At 43.2% G+C, this 12,100-nt stretch overlaps 1 pseudogene across 1 annotated transcript; it reads left to right on the top strand.

Annotated features, from left to right (window-relative positions):
* The first annotated feature begins 7,171 nt into the window (after positions 1–7,171).
* Positions 7,172–7,531, top strand: LOC308414648 (RNA guanine-N7 methyltransferase activating subunit-like; annotated as a pseudogene). The gene has a single exon. The product of its transcript is annotated as an RNA guanine-N7 methyltransferase activating subunit-like (transcript).
* The last annotated feature ends 4,569 nt before the right edge of the window (positions 7,532–12,100 follow it).

Below are 12,100 nucleotides of genomic sequence, written 5' to 3'. Positions count from 1 at the left end.
CATCCTTCCTGCTGTATGCCATGCTTGCATTCCTCATTGTTACATAAAATCCCACTGGTAGATACACCACGTAGCTTTAACCTTTCACCTATTGATGGACATCTATGTTGAGTCCAAATAATAAAACACAATATTATTGTGTTGTGAATAATATTCATTGGCTGTTCATATTTCTTCTTTGGACAATTGCCTACTCTGTTTATTAGCCCATTTATTGATTAATTTAATGATTTGTGAGAGTTTTACAATTCTTGATGCCCTAGAATCTAACCCTTGGGTAGTGTGTAGGTAGTAAAGACTCTTTGTCATTTGACAAACCATCTCTTCATGCTGCCGGTGGTTGCCTGTGTTACACAGAAGCTTCTTAAGTGCATGGAATCCTATTCGCCAGCTTTTGACATTATCTCCTATGATGCTGGAGTTCTGTTCCAAAAATCCTGCCTATGCCAATAACCTGAATTTTTTTTTCCTCTAGGGCAGAGTTTCTCGACCTGTGGGGTCATAACCCTTTGGGGATCGAATCTCACATATCCTGCATATCGGACATTTACGTTACAATTCAAAGCAGTAGCAAAATTACAGTTATGAAGTAGCAACAAAAGTAACTTTATGGTTGGGGGGAGGGTCACCACAGCATAAGGAACTGCATTAAAGGGTTGCGGTAATTAGGAAGGTTGAGAACCGCGGCTAAGAGCCTCAAAGTTTCAGGTCTTAGATTAAGTTCCTTGGTCTGTTTTGAATTGACTGTTGTTCACGGACTTGCTTAACTCTTCTACAAGCAGAATTCCAGTTCTCTTAACCCTATATGCTAAAGAGACTCTCTTTCCCCAGCGGGTGTACACGCTTGTTTCTGTGTGGGTTCACTTCTGGGTCCACCACTCTATTCTACTTCCCACCTTAGCGGTTCTCAACCTTCAAAATGCCAGCGTGTGGCTGGGAAGTGCCATACAGAACACCAACCACACAGGAAGGCCCACAGCTCTGCCGCTGCTTCTTTTCTGGTTAAAGAACAACAGATTTTTTTTTCTTGTTTTTCTTCTTCTTCTTCAAGATTGTGACCTTTGGATTCTGCCATGGTGGTCTGAGATAAGATGGGACATTTTGGGAAGATGTCTTAGGGACTCTTGGAAATGATATTACACATAATCCTTTTTCAGGAACCTTTCCTGGAACTACTAGTTAATGTGTTTGAGGGGATTGGCACCGAAAGGTTGGACTCTGCTCAAGTCCTCCCCATTTCTGTCTTTGTCTCTCTCTGTCTCTGTCTTTCTGTCTCTTTGTCTGTCTCTCTTGTCTCTGTTGCCCGTCTCAGTCTCTTGTCTCTCTCTCTGTCTCTCTCTGTCTCTGTCTGTCTGTCTGTCTGTCTGTCTGTCTGTCTGTCTCTCTCTCTCTCTCTCTCTCTGTGTGTGTGTGTGTGTGTGTGTGTGTTCCTATGGTTACCATTGCCTTTGTACCCGTTACGTCAGCAATCTGTCTTCTCCCTGCTTGTGTGGGAGTGGGGAAGCACAGTCCTGCCGGAGACTTGTGTTCTGGTAATGTGACTGACTGCCAGAGAATGCTGCTGCTAACCTACTGGTTTCTTGCTGTTTGGAAGAAACAAGTCCACTTCCTCCGCGGGCTTGGGTCATTTTCAGGGTTTGGTTTTTGTTATTTTCTTTGTTGTTACTCTGGGCATAGTTATTTATCTCATATTTCTTCTGGTGAAATCCTCAGCTTAAAAAAAAATCAGAATCTACACACACACACACACACACAGAGAGAGAGAGAGAGAGAGAGAGAGAGAGAGAGAGAGAGAGAGAGACAGATAGACAGACAGACACGCAGACACACAGACACACAGATAGACAGACAGACAGACAAATGACCAACACACAGACACACAGACAAAAAGATTATGACATCTGAGGCCAACAATTTTTAATGGACCTTTTACAAAGCTGAGAATCATCCCATTGATCCTCCTGGGAAAGGAATCACAAATTTTACAAATAAGCAAATAAATCCCACAGTTGCCACAGCCATAATTAGAGCAGCTGAGCAGCTGAGCCAAGGACTACAGACCGAACAGCTAAGGCAGCCTGTCTCCTGAGCTCACCATCCTTTCCAAATCCTCGGTACACACGTAGAAGGGACAGGCCACAGAAACCGAGAAGATGAAAACTTCAGTCCCCGGAACCCATATACAGTCAAAAGCCAGGCATGGTGGCCTTAGACTCCCAGCACCTGGAAGCCAGATGGCTCCTCTAGGACTAGGGCCTGTGACAGGGCAAAGAAAAAGAAAGGGACCTGAGAGGAGGTGAAGAATCCCTGTGTGTGTGACATCCTGAGTGGATGTGTGTCATTGACATGGACGGACACTGCTATGTCAAGTACCCTGATGTCTCAAACCCGTAAGAATGGCAAACCCTTCCCTGGGTGGGGTTCAAAGAGTGAGCAAAGCTTTCTTTGGATGCAAGTGCTGATATTAATAGCGTGTTAGGAAAATGCTCACTGTAGATTTCTCCCCCTGATGTCTACAGCCTGAACACTGCTCCCCTACTGACTGTTCCTACTGAGATTAGCTAAACCTGCCTCCTTACTCAGCTGCACAGAACTGTGCCTCCTTGTTTATCTGTGTGAATAAACCAACCCTCCAGTCAAACTGCTTGCCGAGTTCCCAGGATGCTGTGGCTTCTTCATCTGAAAGCCCAGGCCACCCAATCCATCTTTCCCATGTCCATGTATCTGTGAGTCAGGTTCCTTAACTGGGTCTTGGGAGGATCTGATCTAACCAGTGAATTAGTCTACTGATAAAATCCTAATTGGATGTATGATTGAAAGAAAGATGGTGGAAACTAGGAGGCAAGGCCTACTTAGAAGAAGAAATAAGTCACTGAACCTTTCAAGAGTTTATCTAGTCCCATCCATCCATACATCCCTCTGTCTGCTTCCTGGCCACTGTTAAGTGAGCAAGTTTCCCCTGCCAAATCCTTTAGCCATACTGTTCTGACACTCAACCAGGGCCCAGAAACAGTGGACCTTTGAACACATTAGCCAAAATAAATCTTCTCTCCTTTAAAACTGTTCCTCTTTGGCATTTAGTCACAGGACTAACAGATGATTCCCGAACATCACACTAACATTCTAAGGCTGTCGCTACTAGTAAAGGCATCACTTAAAGCCAACATACAGGCTAGGGCTGTAGCTCAGTGGAAGAGTGCCTAGTAAGTCTGAGGCCCTGGTTTCCCTCCCAGGTACCACTCCTTTTGCATATTCTTTTTCTTCAATGTGAAATAAATTATTGGGGTTTTATCAGCACTTTTATTATGTGGCTTTTTAAAAAGGAAAAATGGTTTTTGGTTTCTTTCACAGTTCACAGTGACACCCCCTCCCCCGAAAGTAAATTTGAAGAATATATCATTGTTCAATCATTCAAGGTTGCTTCAAGCGGTTTTTTTTTAAGGTGGTAATCAAACTTATCACTGAAAAGAGAAATTATAAATGGCGGAATTACTCCAATTTTAAAACAATAACTAAGCGGACTGTGGGGACAGGAAATCCATGTGATTCGATGGCAGGATGTTCTGGCAGCCTAGCAAAAGATGAAAATGCCCATGTATGTAGCCACATCGAAGCAGTAGGCTTCATCTACTCTAGTAGACAGGCGTTCATTTGTTGAAAATGTCCCTGGACTACCCGATTTCCAAAATTAGGTCTATTCTGAGAACTGTGAACTGCGAAAGAAATCAAAACCATTTTTTTTTCTTTTTTAAAAGCTACATAATGAAACTGCTGATAAAACAAAAAAGAACACTAATGATTTCTTTCACACTGAAAGAAAAGAAAAATATCCCAAAAGAGCAACTTCTGTGTCTATGAGGGGCCGGGCTGCTGGAAGCTGCTTCTCACCTTTGCTGTGTTTAGCATTTGTGTCGTTATTTGAAGACATACTTCCAGCAGCTTTGCTTTGCTTTTCAGACTGTATGTGGGATTTGTTACCGAACATAATTGGGTGAGGTATAGGAGACCGCAGTGGAAGCCCTCAGGATGCAGGACCCCACCACTTGTCCAGAGTAGCATGACTGAGGACACAGGTGACCTCATAGCCATCAAAAATGAGCTGCTTCTCCACTACCACGTCTTCAAATTCATCTGCATTAAACTGGATGAAGCTTTACTTCCTTGAGCTGTGGACCATCTGGCAGCCAGGAAATATGAACTTGCCTGTACAAAGGGCTTCACACCACATGTTTCTTCAGCTTGGTGCAGATGGTCATAATGACCTGGCCAGAGTGAACCCTGGCCACTGTGCCCTGGGGCTTCCTGAAGGCATTACCCACACCTGTCTGGAGCTTATACTGGGGGTTAGAAGTGACACTGGAAACAGGAATCATTGCCAGGAAGTTGTGTCCAAGGTCCCTTAGGAGACCTAAGGTAACAGGCTATAGACACTGCGAAGAAAGCTGTTCTTTGTAACCACTGCGTGCCAGGCCTCCATTGGCTTGCTTTTCTTTTGAGATCGTCGCCTTCTGTAACCCACAGTGGCCTTGAACTCACTGCCTCAGTGTACTGAATGCTATAGATCAAAGCGTGTACCACCATCTATGGAAAGGATGAGGTGTCCTCCGAAAGCAGGCAATTCATACTACATTAGGAAAACACAAGTCAAAATGGATTATTAGGCACAACAAAAAATAATCACCACTAATTTTTGAAAGGCAGATTTATATTTCCATGAATACTTAGGCCAGGTGTGTGGTGGCACAGGTCTTCAGTTCTCAACACTAAGGATATAGAGGTAGCTAGATCAGCCAGGGCGATATTGGTGATTATTGCCTTTTTTTAAAAATTCTCGATGTAATGAAGTAATAGCTCCAGCCTGTAATCCCAGCATTAAGACAGGTTAGGCAGGAAGATCAGGGGTTCAAGGCCACTTAATTGTGAGCAGCTAGCCTCTTGTCTTGAAACATTGAAAACAAAGCATTGTAGCAAACAATTATATTTTTAACCTCAGTAAGATACTGTGTATGTAAAATGTCATCATTATTAATAATTCACTGTCTCATGATACCAATATTATGATTTAATAAACCAAAACCAAGAAAAAATAAATGAAACCAAGCTCTGTGTGGTGACACACAGTTTTGATCTCAGCATTTGGCAACAGCTTGAGGTCTGAGCCCCAGAACCCACATATAAAAGCTAGGAATGGTGGTAATATAAGCTCGTAGTCCCACTACCGAGGAGGTAGAAACAGGAGGATTCCTGGGGGTCACTAGCCAGCCAGCATGGTCTAATTGCTGATCCTCAGGAGCCAGTGAGGAAGATCCTGTCTTAAAAATAAACAAAATCAAGGTATATAGCTCCTGGGGTTTCCCAGTAACATCAGAACAACTGAACATCTAGAATATTTTCTACTAGAGAAGTGAGAACTTATGTTCACATAAACCTCATGCACAAATGTTGATAGTAGCTCTATTAATAATTGCCCCGAGCTGGAAACAACCCAAATCCTCTTCAGTAGGAAACTAGATAAACAAACTGTATTACATGTACGCAGTAGAATAAAAAGACTAAAATATTGATAAGCTCAACAATTTGGATGAGAATCAATGGGGAAAAAAAAACTTAGTGAAACCACGCCAAGCAAAACAGTCACAAAAAAGTAAGAGACTGTACTCTTTAATTGGTATGCCTTTCTTGAAAAGACATAAGAGGACTGGCAAAGGGCTGCAGAGACTTTGGGCCAAGAAGAAGGTGTGGATACAAAGTGGAAGTCACCATGGAGATTTTGGGGCTTTAGGATCGTTCTGAATCGTGGTACTGTCGATTACATAAATCTATGCAGGTGCTGAACTTCATAAAATTCAAAGAGGGTCCAATAGGATTGATTAGATTTGTCCACTCTCTCCTTTCATTTAAAAACGGTATCGTTGTTATTCTTTAACTGTGTCATACAGGTGAACAAAGACTGATCATATCCATCCCAAACCTCCCTCTCTCACTTCTGCTGGTCACCCCTAATATGAATTTGTTCTTTAGTTTTTCCAACCAACCCTGTCGAATTCTTGTTTTCTCAGAAACTGTTTTTCTGCAGATGTTTGCCTGTCTGGACATTAGTGTTCTTTGCTCCTGAGCCATTCTTTTGTCTCCAAGCCATTGGTCAAGAGTCCTACAACATTGCCTCTTTTGCATCTAGTTTTTTTTTTTTTCTGGATGTGTTGTAGCCCCTGCTGTTGGGATAGTCCAATCTATTGATGCATTTTCTGTTGATTTATGGTTAGGTTGTTTTCAGATTTTTGCTATTACAAGCAGTTTTAGTGCATGAACAATCCTGTATTTCTTCTAGGTTTGGATATATATGCAAGAACGCTAGGGGCTAGGGATGTAATTCATTGTTAGAGTATTTTACCTTAAGGCCCTGGGATTAATCCCCAATATGAGACACACACACACACACACATACACACACACACACACACACACACACACACAAGGAATGTTCACCTTTTCTAAATTGGGACAGTAGAAAAGTAAATCAAACAAATCCATAGCCATCTTGTGGAAAGAGAAACAATGTGGTAATAAATTAGGTATGGTCGTGAGAATCATTTGAGACCACACAAGCGACTACATGGATACATTGCACAAATGTCAGCCTAGTTGATCTTATAATGACAATTCATACCTTTAGTGATGGTGTGTGGGTTAAAGTAAACAATGCAGCAGTAAGCTCACTGACATAACCTCAGGGTTCCCATGACTGAACATAAGTAGACAGGCCGAGGCTACCCACACCTATCCACGTGCAGGAGGCTGCCCCAAGAAACATCCTGCCCTTTGCTCATGAACACAAAGGTCTGCAACCCCAATCAGGAGTGCATATTTAAGACTAAGATCGACCTGCCCTGGGTTCTTCAACCCCGAAGAAGAGCAATCCTAGATATCAGGCCAGAACCTTACTACCAGCTACATGCCTTGATATCGGACAAGAGCAGGCCCTGTTGCTGGCCCTGTTCTGAGTCTAAGACACTGACCTTCAATGAGTAGAAAAGGGTCTCGGTCGGATAGTTGAGGGGTTCCTGAGCATTTGGTTACCTTGGAGAGTTGTGTGGGGTGCTGCTGTGTGGATGCCCGAGGGCTCTTCAGTGTGTCCTGCTGAAGGGTCTTAAAAATTGTACAGAATTTCAAGATGAGTGATGCTTCTGAAGTAATTCCAATTTTTGAAGAGACGTTGGCCAGCACATTCACACAAGATGACAAAGAATACCAGGAATACTTGAAACGTCCTCCTGAATCCCCTCCAAATGTTGAGGAATGGAATAGCAGAGCTGGTGGTAACCAAAGAAATAGAGGCAACTGGCTGTAAGACAACAGACAGTTTAGAGGTAGGGATAACAGACGAGGATGGCCAAGTGACAGTCGGTCAAATCAGTGGCATGGACGGTCATGGGGTAACAACAACTACCCACAGCAGAGACCAGAGCCCTACTGTCAACAGCAGTGCACACAGTATGGCCACAACCAGCGGCCTCCATATGGTTACTACTGACAGATGTCGGCAGCTTTTAACTCAGACCTTTTATTTTGAAAACATGCTAAATGCTGTGTGTCTTCTGATGGCCATAGCTTTACATTCTGTTTTAGAACTTGAGACTTGAAAAAACAATAATCTTTTTAGAAATGTGATGATTGGAGGGAATAAATTTACCAAGTGTGGATCATATTACTTGACTTCATCTTACATAACGTTTTGTTTTATGATTTAATGGTGTTTGGATTTCAGTCTGTGCTCCTTATTTGGACTGTAGGAATTATGTCTGCATCCCATAAATAATAATTTTAATTAAAGTGCTGGCTTTATTTGCTTTATGAAAGAATAGAAGGCTTAGATGTACTCCCCTCTGACGTGTTACAGCAGCTAAGACCGTTTGGTCCCTGAGAACACGCCCATGGTTACTTAGAGTGTATTATACCTAATAGCAGCGGTTAAGAGATAAATCAATTACGTTGCTTCTATGTTTGTATGTGATCGTGGTGTCTTGTGGTTTATAAGTGTGAGTCAGCCCCAGAAGTGATTTGGTCCCTTTGTGGAAGGACTCATGTCCAGTGCAGCCTCCTGAAGCAGTGGTGGGTGGGATGGTAGCACTCAACATTTTGTATATCCTAAGGTTTTTGTAAACTCACAGCAGAGAAGAAATGGATGTGGTCTATAACACAATAGTCATGTAAATTGCATTTGACTGCTTTTCATATTTAATATGTTTTGATTTTTGTGAGGTTATTTTTATTTTCAAATGCTTACCTTTGATGCTTCCTCTACAGCTACAGTAAGCCTCTCACCTGCTTCAGAACAATCATTCTTGAGATATTTTAAGGATAACAATAGGTTTATTCAAATAAAAAATTTTAAATAAAAAGAAGAAAAGGATCACAAGAACGATCCTCTTTTCTAGATCGACCTGGTTGAGTGATACAGAAATACTGTTACAAGAAGAGAACCACCAGGATAAAAATACCTACTGCCCAAAGCTGACTGGGGTCAGTCCCCCAGGATACACAGGACAGAATCAACTCCGACAAGGTGTCATTTGACCTTGTCTTCTGTCCTCCACACATGTAACATAGCACATAGAACCGTGTGTGTGTGTGTGTGTGTGTGTGTGTGTGTGTGTGTGTGTGCCCGCTCGCACACGCGCGCGCACACACACACACCATTCTCATTTTGGTACAAACTGGGTTGCTCTTTGGTAGAAAATTCCCAGGCCAAAAAGAAAACAAAAAGGAAAGAAAAGAAAAGAAAAGAAAAGAAAAGAAAAGAGAAACTGTCCTAACTCTGATTTGAGGAGCAAATGAGTTTTGTCCGCTTGACTCAAATTGTTCTGGGGAGGTGGGGGTTGTGGGTAGAATTTCCACAGCAGGTGCAGCTCAGAAGGATATAAGATCCTAAGGAAACAAAGACAGGCCACAGAGCAACCATAGCTCCCATAGGAGTGATTCTGCTGTCTTGGAGTCCATGTTTATCCCAGAAGAGATACTACCCCACCCCCATCCTTACTACATCCTATGGCCCAAGGGTTCCCTCTTTTCTTTAACTGTCTATCTAATTGCCATATTAATTATCTGTGATACTGGATTTCATTATTTCATTTTCATATATGTACATGATATAACTCAATCATATCCCCCCTTACCCTTTCTTGTCGCACACTTACTAGGTTCCTTCCTCTTCGTTAACTAACCTCACTTCTACTTTGATAACTTTCTTTTGTGATCCAATGAGTTTAATTAGGGCCTCTTACAGAACAAGGGTGGAATCTTATTTACAGGAGCCTGGACACCTAATAACTGGCTACACCACTGAAGATAATGTCTCTCTCTCTCCCCCACCAACCATGAGCTACATATACACCCTCATGCAGGAGGGGGGGCTCCATGACAAGATGTTTTTAAACTTTATCCCTCAAATGGTTCGTGTGAATAAGATTACCAAAACTGAAGGCATCTCTGCTAAGACATGCGTGACCTTTCTATGTTTGAACTGATGCGGAGGTCAAGGGGCTGGGAGGCCAATGCTTTGTCCACTGTGGACTTTCGAATTTACAATCACAATTCATAGCTCTCTCTCCTAGCACTGGGATCTTTCCCAGTTAGCCATCTTACCCTGTGCTCTTGTGGCATTACTAACTTGCCAGCGATATTCCTTTTCTGAATTAATTAAAATTTTAATTTGAGTTCATTTAATTACTCTATTCCTGCTGCTACCCTGCCCTCACCCCGTCCCTGTTTGGAAATGCCAATGCAATCTACACTGGATAACGCTTTTGTAATAGAGGGTTGTTTTGTGCATTATAAAATATTGACAGCATCCTTGAGCCACCCCAGTTCTGACACCCAAAAATGTCTCCCCAGAAATTGCCAAATGTCTCTCTCATAGGGACAAAAATTTCCCACACTTGAGCACCACAGGCCTAGTGTCAAAATGTGTTTGTCTAAGGAGACTTTCATACATACACCCTCATCTGGTTACTAGTCTTAAGCTTGAGCCATGGTTGAATTAGGAACTGCTTATAGAAAAGGCTCAATAGAGCTGTGTGTAATCGTCATTTGGATGTGATGCTTGTGTTTGCAAAGGCTCAAGCCTCTGTGATGGAGATGCACCATGGTTCTTCATTCTTGAGCCGTGGATGAGGGGTTCCTACAGTGTGGAGACATGAACAAGGAAAGCTGGGATCGGAGAAGTGGGGACAAAGGCAATGGAGATACTCTGGCTATACTCTGTGTTCTAAACTCTGTCTCTGCTGGTGGTCCTTGAACCAGACAAGTGTGTAAGTCCAGGAGTTTTGTTGGGAGCTAGGTCCTACTCCCCTATCTGGCTACTTTGGGTGAGAAAACAACAGAGGAGCTGAGCTTTTAAGCTCCCGAGTTTCGAAGATGGTTTTTGTGCTGGTCTTTTCTTTGCAGGGTAATTAGAAAGGCCAAAGAAGACAGATAAGCTCTGACCTTTTTCTAGACAAGAGTCTGAGGGTGCTCATTAGCTCTGTCGCAGGAAGCCTGTTTTATGGTAATAAGGCCTTTCTTCCTGATTCCAACATTCATCTAGTTTGCCCCACTTTTTAAACTGAGATTTTAATCTTTCAAAAACACAGTTACTTCCTATAGTAACAGTGTCTCAACTTGGTCATGGAGACACACACACACACACACACACACGCACACACAAAATAAAATCTGAACTTTAAAATTTTCAAATAAAAAATGTAAAAAGAGAAAAAGACTGACCCTCCTCTGTGTTCCCTGAAGCCTCCCTGTTTTGGAGATAAGGTGTACCCTTCCATTACTAAAATACGGGTTGTTCATGGCTCAACCATGTCTGATGGTGCTACAACCTCACTGTGGGAGCACAACCACCATGGGGTCACAGGCTTCCTGAACCCTCCTGATAAGTGAAGTGACCTTTCCTTTCCTTCCCTTCCCTTCCCTTTTCTTTCTCACCCTGGACCACAGACACCCAGAATGCAAAGCAGAGGGTTTGCAGGATAGTGACAAATGACAGCTGGGGTGACATTTGAGGCCAAAGAGAATGGCAACCACTATGAGATTCAGATTCTGGGCAAGGAAGAGAAGAGAAAGGATAAATGGGGCCTCGGTTTCTTCATCTGGTAGCTAGTGGCCAAAGTAGACTCTACGTGCCTGTGCTGATGTAAAGCACAGCTCATGACAAGTGCTCAGCCACTGCTGGGGCAGAGGAAGGTGAGGGATGCTCACAGTGTTACTACGACTAGAATTGCTTCCTGTCAACCTGCTGTGCCACGGTTTTCCACCCTGGCACCAGAGGGCTGTGATTGACTGGCCGTGACTGGCTTAGGCTGCAGAAGGGAACATGAGCCAGTGACTACATGGAGCTTTGACAACTTGGGAAGGCAAGGAGATGATCAGTTGTTCTCAACCTTACTCATCCTGGGACCCTCTAATGCAGCTCCTCTCATGTTGTAGTGACCCCCCCCCCAACCATAAAAGTATTCTGTTGCTACTTCGTAACTGCAATTTTTGCTACTCTTATGAATCGTAATGTGCATATCTGATTTGTGGGACCACTGATAGGCAACCCCTGTGAAAGGGCCATTCAACCCCCAGGTTGAGGACCACTGCCCTAGATCCCCCAGAAATAACAGACTCCAAACCCACGAGACCTCTGACTATTAGAATAAACCTTGACTGATGGGCAGTGGTGACTCGCGTCTTTAATCACAGCCCTGGAGAGGTACAGGCAGGCGGACCTCTGTGAGTCCCGAGCTATAAAGTTCTAGGACAACCAAAGCTACACAAAGAAAACTTGTCTCAAAAGAAAAGAAAAGAAAAGAAAAGAAAAGAAAAGAAAAGAAAAGAAAAGAAAAGAAAGCAAGCCTTGACCAGACTCTGCCAGACCCTGATCAAGGCCCTATGCTGAAACCCCAGCCCCTCCCTGCTCACTGCTGTTGTCTAAGTTAGTCAGCCCCTATCACCCCCATCCCGGTAGCCAGAACAAGGCAGTTTCTAAAGCTAAATGGCAGTGTCTGGACAAACAACCCATGAGGATAAGCAGCAGGCTTGCATGTAGCTCCAGAAGTTGCATTTCATT

The sequence above is a fragment of the Micromys minutus genome (genome assembly GCF_963924665.1).
Source record: "Micromys minutus genome assembly, chromosome: X".
In the NCBI taxonomy this organism is placed as follows: Eukaryota; Metazoa; Chordata; class Mammalia; order Rodentia; family Muridae; genus Micromys; species Micromys minutus.
Note: the sequence above shows the minus strand (reverse complement) of the source record. Positions and strands in the feature narration are given on the sequence as shown.